The sequence below is a fragment of the Micromys minutus genome (assembly GCF_963924665.1).
Source record: "Micromys minutus genome assembly, chromosome: 1".
Taxonomy (NCBI): Eukaryota; Metazoa; Chordata; class Mammalia; order Rodentia; family Muridae; genus Micromys; species Micromys minutus.
This window is the reverse complement of record NC_137969.1, coordinates 75,523,804-75,542,365: the sequence shown is the minus strand read 5'-3', so window position 1 is coordinate 75,542,365 and position 18,562 is coordinate 75,523,804. Positions and strand designations below refer to the sequence as shown.

At 37.3% G+C, this 18,562-nt stretch overlaps 1 protein-coding gene and 1 pseudogene across 2 annotated transcripts in view; one reads left to right on the top strand and one right to left on the bottom strand.

The window, feature by feature from the left end:
• POU2F1 (POU class 2 homeobox 1) overlaps positions 1-18,562 on the bottom strand; it is a gene marked incomplete at its 5' end in the record, with an annotated part of 124,288 nt that overhangs the window by 101,801 nt on the left and 3,925 nt on the right.
• On the top strand, positions 483-914 carry LOC308435437 (large ribosomal subunit protein uL24-like; annotated as a pseudogene). Its single transcript has one exon. The product of its transcript is annotated as a large ribosomal subunit protein uL24-like (transcript).

Genomic DNA, 18,562 nt, shown 5'->3' with positions numbered 1-18,562 from the left:
ACAATACACCCAGTATCTGAAAATAAGATTGTGTTTTCCTTTTATGTTCTTGCAGTGACACCAAGAATAAAAATGCTACTATGCACTACTTTCCGCCTTTGCCCAAAATTTAAACCTCACAATCTAAATCCTGAGACGTACCTATACCTTAACTATACATGATTAAAACAGCAGCAAAACTCGATCAAACAAAAAGAAAACAAGCAATATATCCCACATCACAATTATAGCTTTGTTTTGGTGTGATCCACGGCAGATATTTCTCCACTAAACCACCAGCATATCTTTAACATTCAGAGACAAGTATCTATTTATTTGTTCTTCCTCTCATACCCCTTTCTCTTCTCTGTTGGTCAAAAACAAAATGCTTAGAATGACAAAAAAGGTCAAAACACTGCTAACATAAAGTACAGTCCTCAAAAATATCCTTACAAGACAACATCTCATCACATGCAGCCATTGCTTGATCGAAAGCCTTCAAGATGAAGTTCAATCCCTTCGTGACTTCTGACTAAAGCAAGAACTGCAAACAGCATTTCAATGCATGTTCTCGCATTCGGAGGAAGATCATGTCTTCCCCTCTTTCCAAAGAACTGAGACATTCAGTCTAAGCCAGGCTTTTTGAAAGGATGATTAAGTTCAGGTTGTTCGGGGACACTACAAAGGCCAGCAGACTGGCAAAGTAGTCCAAGTGTACAGGAAGACATACATCATCTACAGTGAACAAGTCCAGCGAGAAAAGGCTAATGGCACAACTGTCCATGTGAGCATCCACCCCAGCAAGGTGGTTATCACCAGGCTAAAGTTGGACAAGGACCGCAAGAAGACACGTAGGGAAGAAGAAGGGCAAATACAAGGAAGAAACAATTGAGAAGATGCAGGAGTACAGACATCTCTTGCACGGCTTTCATTAAAGTCGGCTTTAAAAAAAAAATCTCATTACATGATGCTACTTTCCAGTAGTTTGCAAATGTCAATTATAAAATTAACATATCCCCTGCCAATAAGATGATTATCTCCTCAACTGATTGGAAACAAGGGGCAAGGATAACAAAAGTGTCTTCCAGACTATGCTCTCATGGCTCTTCATAGTACTGCACACAAAAGGCCACTGTTACTCTAGGTGGGTCATCATCTTCAACTCTATGACTATCTTTTGTTTTAAATCTATCACACTAACAGCCAGATCTTAAACTTTGTCACCACCTGGTCCTCCTTCAAACTTTAAACTCTTCAACTGCAACCCCATCCTCCTAGCCCTTCACACCTCCCTTCCTTTACAGACCCCTTCACAAATTCACCCATCCTCCCACTTTACCAATTTACTCCTGACTTGGCTTCCATTTAATTACACCTTGTTGAACTGCACAAACGCCCAGGATCCTGGAATCTGTTTCTTCTTCACTGTGCTTTCTACACCTTTGCCTCCCAAGACGCATCAGAAAAATAAAAATAGAAGGCATAGGCCAACACCACCTGCTAAGTTTTCTCAATATATGTCTTTAAAACCTAGATTTCAATAGATTTGAGATGAATTACAGGTGAAAAGAAAATCTAGAATTTACAGTATTTCAATGAAGTCTAGAGATGGGATGGGAGAAAGCTGGTATCTACAAGGAACACAAAGGAGAAGCTTGAGTGTGCAGAAGCTTAAAAGTGCTGGTAACAAAAGTAAGGGTACAAGTGAGAAAAAGATGAAAAATGTAGAAAATTCTAGAGGTAGGAGGAAAAAGATCAACAGCTTCAAACTGTCCAAGGTTTAGTTATACAGATAAAACTTAGAGCTTTTCTGCATTCTTATCTCCAGTGTAACCCAGGATTTAGGTTCTTGCATAGTAAAAGTCCCAACTCTGAAACCAGACAACCTGAGTTTAATGTCCAGCTCCTCCAATCCCTAGCTCTGTGGTCTAGACTAGACAAGTCATGTCACTGTTCCAAATGTTTGCCTTCAGTCACTATTATCATAGTTTTAGTCATTCATTTTTTTTCCCATTTGAGGCCAAACAAGCAATAAACCAAAATGCCCCAAGAAGGCATGCAGAGCCTTCTTCATTCTGTGATCTAAAATTCTAGTTTACAGATGAAAAAAGTTTTATACTGAACAAATCATAACAAGAGCCAGAAGTGGTGGCTAACATCTGTAACCCCAGCACTGAGGAAGCAGGAGGATTTTGGCGAGTCGAGGACTGTCTAAACTACAGCATGAGACCCCATCTCAAAAATAAACAACCAACAAAAGACTAAGTTCACTGAAGAAGACAATAACAAAACTCAGAATAGTTCTTTTCTTTTGCTAAGTATATTACATGGCCTCTGGAATCCTTTCAAAAGGTGAACAAGAAGCTAAGCAATAAGGAAAGGTAAAATAACTTACCACTGAACAGTATTCTATCTCTCAGCAACCAAGTACCATACCAATACATTCTCTTTTTTGTGAATGACATGGTACTTTGCAGACTGTAAGAGAACTATGCTTTATGGTCTCATAACAACTATAAGTAAGCCTCAGAGACTAAGCCTCTGCTTTGTTGAACCTCAACATTCTTCCTTTACGCTTGTGCTACGACATAGAAGATGTTGCTATGTGACAGTCACAGTACTATGAAGATCTTTCCTTTGAGAAGATGAAGTCTATAAAGGAAGACTCTCATGTCATCCTCACACCCCTACCCCATATGAAGGTTTCCAAGGCCCCAAACAACACCTAGAGAACTTTAAACATGTTTAGTCCTATTTTTTTTATAATTTTTGTGTAAACATGAATGTTCTGCCTACATGTGTACCCCATGTGTACCTGACATCCTGCAAAGTCAGAGAACCAGTAGATCAACTAGAACTAGAGTTAGAGATGGTTGTGAGCAACCACGTGAGTGCTGGGAATTGAACTGAGATCCTCCAAGAGAGCAGCAAGTTCTTAACCAACCAGCCAACTCTTCAGACTGAAAACAACTAATTTAGGGGTTTTATGACTCTTTTAGGATCCTAAAAATGACTGAAAGGTGTTGGGTGGATTTCTAAGATGGCCTCCACTGATACCTGACTCCTGGTATTACTCCTGTTTGCCCTTGAATGTGGAATGGATCAAGTAATTTGCTTCTAATAACATGGCAGAAGGGAACATACTACTTGGGAAATTATGTTAATGATCAAGTGAAGATTCTTTGTTAAATGGGAAAACGCACAAGCAAAGTAAAACTTGTTTAATGTCAATAACTCTTGAGCCTGGGATATCCAGACTGTCTGCTTTCAGTGTGGCATCACAAGTTCCTGTGGCCTTGTACTGAAGAGCTAGCTTTACACTTCTGAGCTTTCGAGTGTTAGGACCCTTAGCTCTTAGAAATGTTCTAGAACTCTCCCAGCAGTTAGACAGAGCTTGCATCTTTTCCAACACTTCAACTCTCTGCTATCCTTTTCCTTTTCCAATCTCAGCTCTTCATGTTCTACAGCTCCAGCTTTCTACTGTCTATCTCCTACATTGCTCTCCACCATGGACTATGCCTTGGCTAGGGCTGAGTTTTGGGCTTAGCCTCCTCTAACAGAGATAAAGGTCCCAAGTAGGTCAGTATGGGAGAAGGGTCTGACAACTGTCAATCAAGTAGATGAAAATACCTGTGCCTAACAATTTCTGTCACCAAAAAAATGTACATTAAGAGGTGCTCCGTATGAAGACCAACCATGAAATTAATAGTCTTATTTTCAGAAAATGTTCATCCAATACTTAGTTCTCACCCAAATACCACCTGAGAGGGAAACATGTCCTCTTAGAGTAGTCTTCCTAACCTACCCTGATTCAGTTACAAAGCAATGGTTTCAATCTTGCTAATGTTCTTTCCTTGCTAGCATTCTCTTTGGTTCCTTCAAGGCCTACTCTAAGGACAAAAGCTATAGAAGCCACAAAGAAAGGAAGTGAGGGCAGTTTCTGACCAACCAAGTACTAAATAAGAATTCAGAATTGCAATTTGGAGAGGATTTTAAGCTCTCTGAAGTGCTCTAAGGATTCTCAGAGAAAGAATGAGAAGGAAACTGGCAATATTAAGAACATGCACAAACATGCTCTGAGCAGGTGATTCTAACCATCAGCTATGCATAGATATGCAGGGCAGAACAAAAAACTATTGTGTTATGACTGCTGAGATAGTTATCTACTAGCTTGACATGTTTGTAAGTGGCTATGATACAAACACATGAGCATGTTATAATGAAGGCAGTCAATCTTGAAACTCCTCGGAGAAAATATTTAGTAAATATGTGTCCATTATCACATGAGCTAGCTACTATTCAAAATGAGGAATAAAATGAACACTTTGCTTATCACCTCCAGAAACACTTTCAGGGGACTGAAGAACTTCAGAAAATTAAGCCAGTCATGGTAGTATACATTTTTAATCCCAGCACTTTGAGGGACAGAAGCAGAGGGATCTCTGAATTTAAGGCCAGCCTGGTCTCCATACTGAGTTCCAGGACAGCCAGCCTTATACAGTAATACCTTGACTTTAAAAGATGAATGGAAAGATTCTAGTTTACACAAAATAAAAATTACATATAACCTTAAATATGGTGCTAACATTAATGTTTTAATTGATATAAGTTTTAAAAACAAAAAAAACTTTTAATCATATAGGAACATAGCTATTATTATTAAACAACCAAAACACACAGGGTAAAAACCATTAAATAACATGACTTTTGCCTGAAGCTAATAACTACCAACTGAAGCTGTCCATCAATTAATATTTCAACCAAGTTAAGAAATCCCGTTGTCAACTTACTACAGCAAAGGTTACCTTCCAATTCTTTAAAATAGCCTAACTACTTTATCTGCTTAAGGGACTCTTTGCTGACATCACTATGTACAAAGCAGCAGTAATTAGAATTAACATTTCTGATTTTTTTTTCCTTTTAAAGCAAAATACTTAGTTATTTCAACTACTCCTACTCCAGACAATTTGGAGTTTTATGCAATAACACAACAAGTTCTAACAAACGCTTTGCTAGGTTACTGCTTGACATCATCCAGAGAGATAAACAGTGAAACAAGAGTCATGTTAACTGCTACCTCCTTGGTAAAAACTTTCTGGAACAATTTCATATAGAACCAGGAGTATCTAAAGCAAAAGATCTAGATTATACAAATCTCTATAAAAATAATAGTAAAGAACTCTAGAGAAGGTAATAAAGTAAGCGAAAGACAAAGAGCAGGACATGACAAGAGTGTATTAAAGATATTTATAAACAAAGCAAAAACTAACAAAACATAAAGGAAGCTTGCTTTTTAAAAAGTATTTGTATAGAAACACAAATAGTGACAGCAAGCTTACAGCTGTCTAGGAAACACTAAGGAAGAAATGCACAGTTCTCTACAAGCTTAAGCAGCTTAAAATCATTTATCTGTATCCTGTGTATTCAATCAGAAATGGCAAATATACTTCCTTAACTATTTTGTGATTTAAAATAATGACTGTCATTTAATAAAATTACAAACATAAAACATACAATTACCTCTGAATAAAACCCAGTATGCCTTCCAACACTTGTTTCCCTTAATATTTTAATTTCTCCATTATTTCACCAAAATAGTCATGTCTCAATTTCATCCCTTTTTTAAAAAATAAACTTCATTACTGTGTGAACATAAACTACAGAGGTACGCACATGCTGTGGCAAATGTGTGGAGCTGACAGGAAACTTTGTAGAGTCAGTCAGTTCTTGACTTCCATGTAATGAAATCCAGTCTTGAGCAAAAAGTTCCTCCTTGCTTTACCAGATGAGCCTTGCATGTCACAGGACCTTCAACCTTTTGAATATATCCGAAAGGTTTTTACCTTCACTACAGAGGGTCCTGATAGAGGTTCTGATGTTCACGGTTGTCATCCTAAGTAAAATGCCTATTTATACACTGTCTTACTTAGCGCTTTATTGCTGTGAAGAGACCAAGGCAATTTTTATAAACTACAACATTTATTTGGGCCTCTGCTTATATTTTTAGAGGTTCAGTCCATTACCACAGTGGGAATCATGGCTTCATGCAGGCAACTTGATGTTGGAGGAGAAGCAGAGAATTCTAAACCTTGATCTGAAAGCAGCCCAGAAGTCCTCTCTGTCTTCTGGGCAGCTAGGAAAAAGGTCTCTTTAGCACTGGGCAGAGCTTCAAAGCCCATCCCCACAGTGATATACTACTTCAACAAAACTACACTTACTTCAACAAGGCCACACCTAATAGTATCACTTCCCATGGGCCAAGAATATTCAAACCGCTACACACACTATGGTCAATCTTCTACAAGGGTTTTATCATTTATTATCAATGTTAAAAAGTACTTGTATTTTAACATAAATTAATCTTCAATCTTTTATATAAGCCAATATTTTCTACCATTTATTTATTATGTTAATTTTATCTGCAGAATCTGATACAACTTTAAATACTGTACACAGCTAAATCTTTTCCTTTTATGGCCTGTGGGGTGTTGTCATGTCAGAAGCCTTTTGATCTATAAAACAAACTTATTCCTGTTCTTTTTGTAGTCAACTGTTGTTACCCTTTGAACATTTAAATTTTAATCCCTTCGCAAGTAATTTGTGTGCAGTGTGTGAAATGGACATAATTTTCCTCCTTCAAATAAGCTAACTGTCCCAACCACCTGGTCCTTCTACCTAATGCCAATTTCAATTATTCCAAGCTCCTAAACTCTAGTTTAATGATAAGACATTTTCATGGCTGCATTAAAGTGATCATTTTTCAAAGGACATTGTTGTTCAGGGGCTACACATTTTGCTTCTAACATTCCCAGCACCTGCTAGGATGAAAATAAGAGAGAGGGGAGTGAGTATCAAGTGTGACTACAAAGCCGAATTTTAGCCATCACAGTAGTTCATTATATATTTGTACCCACAGCATGAGCTAGAATTACACTTGAATTGTCACCTAAATGACCAGCATATTTACATATGTGCTTTCACTGGAATAAAACAACACAAAAATACAAGATTAGGTTCCTATTAATTATAACTGGGAGTTAATGGCATTTTGATAGCACACCAAACAGAAATGAGTAAGTTTATTTCCCTAATATTTGTGAAGCAGCTCAGAATGAAACAGGTCACATTAACAGTCTTGTTTCCTGGCAGTACCTTTTTGGCCCTCTTATACGGCCCAAAATAATGCAAATAATTAATGACCTTATCCTTAACTTAAAATACTTTAAGCAGACTTCTTAACCTTTTCCCGTCAGTGACAAATGGAATGTTTTTAGGGGGAAGTTTGATTTCATTAAGAATAAGAAAGAGACTCCAAAAGAACAATTTCAGAATGTACCTAGTACTGTGCTCTAGCCAACTCTGAGCAGTATATCCTGATCGTCAAAACCGTCAACTTAGAAGAGTCACTAAGGAGTTCTTCTGGTTATCCTTTATCTTTTAGTCTAAAGCAAAGTAATGGGTTGCACCATGGCTAAGAATTCGAGTGGACTTCACAACTACATTTCTCATAATAGGTTAAGGTTAACACAAACAGGCAATGTTCCTTTCCATCATGTATACTGTTAAGCAAGAGTCAATTTTTTGCAACTATACTGACAAAAACTGAGTTTCTGGGAATCAGGCCTGCCAACTAGTCTGCTAATACAGTAGTACCCTCGAATGCCATCTGACTGCCCAATATAATCATCTTAACTTTCTGTCTTCAGTGACAAGCACCAATGAGCGATTTCAAATTCAGTATTTACTTTGGTAGTGCTCCTTGATGTTCTTTACTATGCCAGTACTGCTGCACTGTGAATAAAGGAAATATTTGGGGAAGATGTCCAAAGGGCATGTGCCACCATCCAAATTATTAAACCTTTTTCTTCTTTCAGTTCAGACTGTTTCTAGTATTTCTCACGCAACCTCCCTGTCTGTCACAAAGCTGCTTTTCTCAAAGGTGCTCTGGTCTGCCATATAAAACTCATTACTGTCATTACACCCACTGGAACCACTTGTTGAGGTCACCACTTAAGTCATCATATGGGGTCTTATTTATGGCATTTCTTCTCAGCATAGTGCCAGGAATTGTGTTCTTTGCAAACTGTTTCAAGTTTTATGGACATAAATTGATTATATTTTCATTTCTACACCATCCATTATGAAGTCTAGAGAAGTATCTTTGCCCTATTATTAATAAATATTAAGTTTGATAACAGGCATTTTAGTTTGTTTTTAGTTTGCCTATCTTGCTACAGTGATTATGAACCTCTACAAACAACTTTAACTTTGTAGGAGGAAGACAAAAAGAACACATAGATAATTTTCTTTAATGTAAGGGATTCAAGGAAAAGTTATGTGAAGAGTCAGCAGACAAATTTCAGAATATATCATCTAAAGATAGAGACCCCAAACCAGTTAACTCCCATCTAATTAAGGAGGGGGGAGGGGAAGAACAGCTAAGACCGAAGAAAAGAATGGAGAATAAGCCAGATAACTTAGGAATTAATTTGGCTTAGCCAGGTGGTGATGGTGTACATCTTTAATCTCAGCAATTGGGAAGCAGGAGCAGGTGGATCTCTGTGAGTTCCAGGCATTCCTGCTCTTACAGAGCCATTTCCAGGACAGCCAGAGGTCCATAGTGAGACCCTGTCTCAGACAACAACAAAAACCAAAAAACAAATTAGTTGTCCAGCAGTACAAAATGAAAGAGTAACTCAGTGAAGCTCACTGCGTGGTTGATGTTACACGATCCTTTCATACACCCACTGCTCCACAGGTTTACTCAAAAGGGTAAATAAAGAACAGAGGATGGAAAAAGAAAACACAACAGCTACCTGATAAGACTGCCAAAAGGCGACAACCAGGAAACAAGACTGTTAATGTGACCTGTTTCAATCTGAGCTGCTCCACCAACAAATACTAGGGAAATAAACCTACTGATGAGATATCTGTCTACTGACCTCTCTCTCTCATCTCTTTAAACAACCCAGCAGCAGTCTAGATAGGCATCTCACATGTACAACATGCAAGAATATTGTAATGTTCTTCCTGTAATGGCCCTCTCATTCAGCACAATTATTATCTTACCTCACCACCACTGGACTTTCCTCAGCTGTTACTGCTGTATGTCAAATACAGTTCACACACTCCAGTCACTGAAGAGCCACCAGTACCCATAAACTGAACATCTTCCTCCCACTTAATGATTCCTATGCTCCAGAGAACCCTAAGCTTGCTAGGAGGTTAGGCTCCAGTTTGGTCAATACGGAAAAGATTTTAGAATGAGCCTGTCAGTTCTAGGTAGTCTACAATTAGGACTAGATTGCCAAAACTGCATTATTTTTCCATTCCTCCTGCCTAAGTATTTGAATAAATGTTTTAGACAGAGTAAAATGTATGCTCTCTCTAGTTCTATTAAAAGAAACATTTTCTTTGTGAAGGTATGGTTTTCCAGGACCACAGCACCACAAATGACCCATCCCTACTCAGACACTGCAACTAACCCCTCTCTAAATAAAGGGGTGATACATTACATGACTTACCAGTATTTGACCAGAAGTGATATAATGACTTCAGCTCAATTCTCAAATCTAAGTTGCTTCTTCAAAGTATAGGAATAACTTAACTTTGGGCAATCAGAGGGAAAGTGAGCCCTCGTGGAGAGGTAGTATTTCAGGTCATATATTTTCAGGAAGTCTCAGAGCTGAAAAGATAGCCCAGTAATTAGAAATACTTGATGCTCTTTCAGAGGACCCATGTTCAGTTCCCACCACCCATATCAGGCAGTTTACAATTGTTTGTAATACTGGTTCCAGGAGATTCAACAATTTCTCCTAGTTCCAAGGGTTCCTACATGCATAGGGTGGATATGTATACCTACACTTGCCTGTGTGTGAGTACACACACACACACACACACACACACACACACACACACACACACACACACGAAAATTAAAAACTTTTCAACCAAACTACAAGTACTCTGAAAAGGTTAAAACTGCTGTAATATAATAAAAATAAATGTTTTGCATTTGAAAACACACAAAAAAATAAAAATTTGTCATGCACAACTTAAGAGCAAAACTACAAAAATCAAAAGATTCAGATACTCATCAACCAATCAGGGAAAAAAAATCCAAAAGACTAATAATTAACTACACTAGAGAGAGTGGAGAAACTGACATAAATACTACAAATAGCCAGCTGGCTGGTCATGGTAGTGCTGGCCTGAACTCCAGAGGCAGTGGCAAGGGCAGAAGCAGATCTCTGTAAGTTTGAGGCCATCCTGGTCTACATAGCTAGTTGCAGGATGGGCAGAACTACATGGAGTTTTAGTCTTAAAAAGTCAGAAAAAAAAAAGAAAGATAGAAAAGAAAAAGAAAAAAAGACTATGATTTGGTACCATCCTCTAAGTCCTGACACTAACATCTTTAAATGTATATGATTGATTCTATTAGACATAATTTATGGGAGGCAAGGGACCTGTCCCTGAGAATCAAAACAAATCAGAATGAAATCCACTACCTTTTCTGCCTACAACATCAAGCCTCTTTCCTCAGCTCATTGGAAGACTGACACCATCCTAAAGAACATTTCCCAAATCTAAAACTGCAAATAAAAACCATTTAATCTTTAAGTTTGTTATAATTGTGTCTTCCAGCTATTTTAAGAATTTTATTGTTGTTGTTACTCTGTGGTATTGCAATGGAACCTACAGCCCTGATGTATACCAGGCTAGGACAGTTAGTATTACTGTCCCCACCAAAATTTGTCCTAAAATACAAAACACTATACATAAAATTTTTACCACAACAATGAGGGGAAAATCCAATATACATTAAAACAAATAAAGTAAAAGAGACTAATAAACTGTTCCATACAACGAAATATTGTGAGCTATCTGGAAAGTTTTCAGAGATAAACAGTATAGCAAATAAATAATGCAACCCAAGTAGGGTATACACAACTGGGACCAATGTCATTAAATAGCTGATTTCTCACCATAAAAAATAACCAACAGTCCTAACGCCTCAAATGAAAGTGACACCCCAGGGTTAGTAGCAGTTTGGTAAGGGAAAAGAAATGTAAATATTTTTTTTCTTAGCAGGATTTGCCCCATAGCAATTTTCTACTACAACTCATATAAAAAACGTTAAAATGTTTCAAAATGTTAAAATAATATAACCATAAAGTCCCAATTTTCTTTCTCACCAACCAGATCACAAGACACACACGACACACCCCAATTTAAAATGATCCAGATGTTAATAACTTAGCTGATTTTATTTATTCGTTTGCTTATTTGTCTGTTTGAAGTGAGTTCTCACTACACAGATCAGACTGGCCTTGAACTCTGCAGCTCCCCAGCCTCAGCTTCATGGGAATTATGACTGGGCCATCACAAACAGTTCACTATTTAACTTTATAGAATTAAAAAATGCTCAAGATTCATAGGTTACTAGTACCAACAATTTGCATACTAATCCCTTCCAACTATTTTAATAGTCATCATCTGGAAATTTCTGAAAGCTACATACATTTGGTAATCAAGGGTCCATGTCTCTAAACAGCAAGACAGAGATAAAGACACAAAGCTAAAAGTTGTGCTTCAGGGCAGTGATATGTCAAGACCCTATTCTCAAAAATAAAAATACAATTAACTTTTTCCTACCTCGGGATCTGGATCTGGGAATCAAATAAAATTGTTAAATACAGACCTTTTACAAGCAGAAACTCAGAAAGCCCCCAATTCTCGCTTTAACTCCTCAGTCAACTAGTTTGAAGCAGAAGTCAATGCCCAAGGGAACACTATGTTCTTACTAACTTACGGAAACCACTAAAATAGACCCAACACTGGAATATGCCACTCATCCTCATTAACCTAGTTTGTCATCTGAAGTCCAGGGACGGCATTTCATTCCCCAACAGGGTTTCTGTGGTTAATGCATTTGGTACACCAAGTAGCAAAAACTTTGTAGATACAATCATTGCTAGAGAAATCAATGCATTTGTGTCAAAATGTATAGAAACTGTCACAAAACCTGACTTCAGGTTCAGTGTGACTAAAATTAATATAAAGATCATGAAAATATTGAAAATGCAATTTTCAGTCATGTGTATGTATGTATTATTCTTTTTGCTTAGAACATTTTCAATCCCTCCTGCCAATTTTCAACTACCTACAACCAATTCTTGAACTGACTATTTCCTACTCATTCTTATGTCTTACCATAAATACTACTTTCTCAGAAAGCCCTTTCTAACCTGCTCTTCCAGACTGAAGCAGCTACCTTACATTTCCATGGTACCACGAGCCCACACACTTTACCAATGAACTGCTATGAACAGTGTTACTGTGTGAGTTCTCCAACATGATGAGCTCTAAGGCTGAGGTGGTACTTGTATCAACATTACACTACCTCTAGTTCAAGGCAAGGAGTGAAAGTACCTCTGAATTTACAGAATAAAATGGAGGCAGACGGACCAGTCAGGTTTGCTTATTATATCCCTGTTCACACTCATACTGAATACTACAATTCATGCTAAATGTATACCCTGTTCATTTACATTCTAGTAGGATGAGCTACATCCCCCAGACATTCTCTCTAGTATAGTAATTGAGAACCATCATTTGAGACATTCTAAGCAATAAATCTTGAAGCGCAACAAGTAATCATTTGATGCTATCAAATCACTGTAAAGTTTTATAAAATAGTTTTTAGACTTCAATTGTGCTAGAATCTCAGGTGAAGGCTAGGCCTGCTCATATCAAGCAAGAATTAGAATCCATTAAATCAATCAAGCACTATATGCTAACTGTTCTTGTTTTCAGTGTTTTTTTTAAGACAGATGAGTCTTTTAATAGAAAAACAAAAACAAAATAACCACCTCCCAAAAATAAAAATAAACCACACGTACAACAGTAGCAACACATTTCTTCCATCCAGACAGCTGAGTTTCACTTCTTATGAGACAAGATTTACTTATATAATCAATTAGTGAAGAAAACAAGACTGTCTACAGTGAAGCACTGAATTAGCTAAATGAACAAATTAGGTACTAAATTCGGATTTGAAAGTAGGACAGGAGTTCAGACAAAAAAAGAAGCTTTTTATGGTGACAAGCTATAAATAGACAGGTTCCTAAAGATAAGCAGGTGACAGACCCTTCATATAAACAAAATGGAACTTTTTTAGATTCCACCCTTAAAGACTTTTAAGTCTTGCTGAAGGACTAGGGCCATAACCAGAACAGAAAGGAAAGGACAAATGTCCAATCTCCCTGCTCATAATGAACATCAGGAAGAACAGAACAGCCCCACTGCTGAGTTTTAAATAAAAATACCAGTTTTAAATAAAAATAACAGTGTGAGATTTGGGCTGGGAATGTAGCTCAGTGGTACAATCCTTCAGTAACACTATGCTCAATCCCCAACATCACAAAAGATAAAAATAAACTAAAGAGTGTGAAGCTCCTCTTAAAATATTCAAATATTTTAGATTTTAAAATACTTTAAAACACACAAAATGTTTTAAGTCCACTAAATAACATCCTAAAATCACACAATTACACAGCTAGGCCATGATGTGGAACACGGGCATCTCAACTACAAGAACCTTTGTCTATACTCCACATTCCACAGCATTCCCAGGCACAGGCAATGTTGCACAGGCTCTCAGAACAACCCGAATGCCAGGATTAGGGTAGGGGATCACGAGAAGGAACCAGGAAAAGTCTCAAGATAAAATACAGCCATCCGTTTCCCCAAGGGTAACTTTTCTAAAATCAAAACTTCATTTAAACTCCATTTGTGTCCTTGCTGGAGGCTCTGTAAGGAAGTAGTAAAAAGTGTATAGGAAGAGGTACACTAAAAGACAGAATGCAGCACTTCCATTGCAAAGGTTGTCAGAGCACTGAAAGGGCACACTTCTTTCCCAGGGCACTGGCTGCTGAACATAGAAATGCGCAACCTTCAATAAGGAACCCACAGAAGCCATCCACAGCTAATGCTGCCCCTCCTCTGCAGCAGCACAAGTAATGAAACTCCTCTGGTGCTCCTCTACGAAAAACTATTACGGTACTTTAAAGTGCCTTTGCTGTCAATTTGTTCCTCCCCACAGAATTCCTCCAACACTGTCATTATCACTATTTTATTGTTGACAGAAATAACCACAAATGTCAGTGGCAAAGTCAAAATGAGATGTCAATGCTCAATTCTCATACACACAGCATGTGCAGAAACCACTCTTCACATTCATATTTATCATCCATGGAATTCACATTTTTTTCAATTTTCAAAAGGAACTTAAATAAGACCTGCCCAAAAAGATGTCAAGTGTGTTTGAAATTTTAATTCTTAGGTTGATGACTCTGCAGTTTAAGAGCTCTTACTGCTCTTGCAAAGGACCCAGGTTCTGTTTCCTGCAATCTACCTGATGATTTACAAATGCCTGTAACTCCAGTTGCTGGGATCCATGTGTAATACTCTTGTCTGGCCTCTGATGAGCTGCTAACCACACATAGTGCACATATATACTTATGCAGACACATATACATACATACAAAAATATATTTTTAACTGAATTCTTCCCTAATTTTCCCTCTCCCAACTTCCTTACTTCTATCTGTTTACAATTCTAATCTCCTTCAGATAAGCCAAATTCAAAATCCTGATAATTCACCCTTTGATTCTGGCTTTGAAACATTTTAAAATAAGGGCACTATTCAAAACAACTAAAACCTGACTCCTTGCTGCTTAGCAAACAAAATACATTAAAACTTTAGACCCAAAAAAAAACTTTTGAACCAAAGTAAAGTATTCACATGAATTTAAAGTTCTTATTGATAAAGCTCCAACCCTGGCTTTATACCTTCCTGTTCTCCACAATACTTAGTGCTTATTAAAACACATGGACCTTGGGAAAGTCACTTTATCTGGCCTTTATTTTACTCAACTATAAAATGGACATAATAATACTTGTCAGTAAGGCTATCTGAGTTAATGAAAATGAGGGTGCTGCTATAAAAATTAAGACACTATAAAAATACAGACATTATCATTATGTCATGATTATGATAATTTTATTTACACCTGCCTTTCTTAAGAGGAAATAGCCCGCATAAAACACAAAGCACATATATATGCAAGGACATAAAATGAAACATGTACATCATAACTGTCTATGCACTTGCTTCCCTTCAGGTTACTAAGTTAGTGTGAGCATTGTATTTGATTGGAAAGAATTAACTTGTTAATTAAGCCAATTAGACAATTCTATGTCCACAAGACTAAAAGTAAACTCACTGGTCAGAAGTAAAAGTTCCTAATTTCAAGACAGGGCAGAATCTTTTCTAAAGGTCCAACTTGTGTGTCATACAACTGAACCTCTCATCATCAACATGTTTACCTGTGCCATTACGCTGCTACTAGACTGAAAGCCTTGGAGGGCAGGTAACTGCTTTACTATGTAAGCATCATGATTGCACTCACAGCAATTAGAATAAACCCAACACCTCAATTTCTGTGTACTTATTTCTATGACTCCAATTTCCCCCTATTTCAAATCACCTGTACACCATCAAGTTAATTATAGCCAGTGCTTAGTCAATCCTCTAACAGCTTCCCAGTAGAGGACTACGCCTCTTGATTACTCTCCTAAGCCAGCATAACCCTGAATACAACAAGCTCCTCTGCAGTGGCCTTCCTTCCTTGCCTTTCCCTCCTAAGGCAGTGAGTGGTCCTCAACCTTCCTAATGCTTCAATCTTTTAACACAGTTCTTCATGTTGTGCTGATCCTAGCCATAAAATCGTTTTTGTTGCTACTTTATAACTGTAATTTTCCTGCTGTTGTAAATTGTAATTTCTGTGTTGTCCCATGGTGGCCTGTGAAAAGGTTGTCTGACCCTCAAAGGGGTCTCAACCATAGGTTAAAAATCACTGCTCTAAATTCTCTCGCAGACTCTGAAATGCCGACACAAAGAAAGATGAGGCAGGAGGATTTAAACAGAGCTCAAAACCAGTCCAGGCTTCACTGTTGAATCCCAGACAGTCTAAGGTTACACTGGGAGACCTTGTCTTCAGGGAAAAAAGAAAAGTCGCATCTACCTGAAGCCTCCTCTGGCTGACAGCAATAAATCAAATGAGGTGGGGTAGGAGGCTACAATGCCCAAAGTTGAGGGCAGAAGGACACAGCGCAGTAGTAAAACAAAGTGGACCTGCTCAGATCTCCAGCACCAAAAGAAAGTCAGAAATCTGTTCTTTCATGCTTACACAAGTTCCTATGTGTGGTGTTGCATGTGTGTGTGTAAAGGCCTGAGATCAACACAAACTGTCTTTGGAAGTGACTCTGTTTTTTGAGACAAAATCTCTATTGTCCTGGAGCTCACTCATTTCCTGCAGCAGGTTTCAGGAATAACCCTATCCCCACCACTATCCCAAACCCACCCAGTGCTGGAATTAGGCATCAAACACCTTACTATTTGAACCATCCCTCAACCCCTGCTAGTCAACATTTGAGTGACTGGTAAACAAGTTACTAAAAACTGAGGAATATTTTCCCATAGGGAAGTAAAAGCTACAGCTAAATTACCTTCCGGCTATAACATTCTAGGATGTTTTGATTAATTCAAACTTGAACACACCCTGATTTCTTTCCTGATATTCATTATGTTGCATATTTTAATATACAATTATGTGCATTGTTTTAGATTTTCCCTGCTTCAGTAAGCAATACCAACCCTTCTATAACATCCTTATACCTCCTTTGTTGCACACAAGGAAAAAAAGAAATGAGGTACACAACAGATATATTTCTATAAGATAAGAAATGTTAATTATGTTTAAAGAGTCATTGCAATACTTTGCTATAGTATAAATCGGCAAAAAAGCATTTTTTTCATTAGCCGTACCATTAAAATGTACAAAACCAAGGAAACACACAGATTGGTCTCTTTGAAAGTACACTCCCATAAAGCTACTATAAGCACTGCACTGCTTAAGGTAACATGTTAAACCCAAATATCATAATATGCATAAAGTAATGTTTACTTCCCAGACATTCCTGTCAATACTTTCTAATGCAAAGTTCACCAGGAAAGGAAAAAAAATCTAAACTTATTACTGTGCTGAATTAATTTCATTAACTATTTCTGATTCCAACATTAAAAACCATAAGTTACAAATATTAAATAAATCATGTGGCAAATTAAACTATACTTATTGTGATTTCTTTTCAATATTATCATCTAAGTAAAACTACTACAAGCATTCACAGAGCTTAATTTGGTGCTTTTTTATCTTTTTAAAAAAATGAATACACTGTATCTTCCCTAAGTGAATATCCCTAAATAAACTTTCTAGACAGCACTTCAAAGGAGAATCTTTTACATCTTCCTTTGCTCAGTTACTAGTTTTGTAAAATTTACTCAACAATGAATGCTTAGAAGAGTGAAATTATTAAAAAAGAAACAAGCTGTGGCAGTCACTAAGTATATAAAGACAACCTATCAGTGCTCAATCAGTAATCACTAGTAGTAATAATAAAGACACTTGAAGCTTTGTAAACAGCACACACAGCATGCAACAAGTTTGTTCAAGTCAAAAGTTCTGAAACTCAAAGCCATTCTCATCTTTAACGTCTAAATCCATCAGGCGAGGGCTCCGCTTGTGCTCATGCTCACTGCCGTTAGCCTGCAAGAGTTTACACAAAAAGCTGCTGTGTAAAACATACAAAAGCACCCACGCTAACGCACTGTCAGTTTAAGACAGAAAGTGTAAAAAATTAAACTGCATTTATTTAAAAATCTGCTCAATTGTTTTCATTTACAAAATGGAGATATCAATAATATACTTTCTGAAAGATGCATAAGGAAATTGCAATTCTTTGTGAACTGTAATTATTACCTTTTAACCACTCAAAAAGAGCTGTTTAGATGGCATAGTGGAAAACAATTAATTAAATTCTGACCAAAGAGTTTTCTTACAAAAGGGGTGGGGGGTGAAGTTTAACTCACAGAGAGTTTAAGGCTAGCATGAACTATATAACAAATCCCAATATCAAAAATAAAAGCAAAACCACCAAGAAAGCAAAAATTAATCCAGGAAGAATAGAGAAACTTAAGTAGAGTCATGTCACTGAGCCAAGTCCCAACTTTCACTCTAATACCTAATGTTAGATTTCTATGACAAATGATATGTCTGTCCAGATATTTAGCACCAAGACTGGGTATGTGTCATCTGTTTTATTCTATTCTCTAGTGAAAGTTACTTGAATGGTTCCAAATGAAATAATTCCATTAGGAAAAACGTCTATGGTTTCCAACATTAAAAATACGAGGACAAAGAGGAGGAGGAGGAGGAGGAGGAGGAGGGCAAGTGCCACTGCACATGACCACAGTCTTCTCAGTACAAAGGAAAAGTCCGAGTTTAATCCCACACTTACCAAGATCAAGCAACACAGATTCAAGAAACAATTCAAATATTGCAATTTTAAATGAAAAACATTAAGTACTCTCAGTACCTTAAAGCACTTGCCTGTGATAGTCAGGGCTCTAGTGCATGTCTTGGTGACCTGGCAAATAAAGGTTAGCATTCTGAGCCC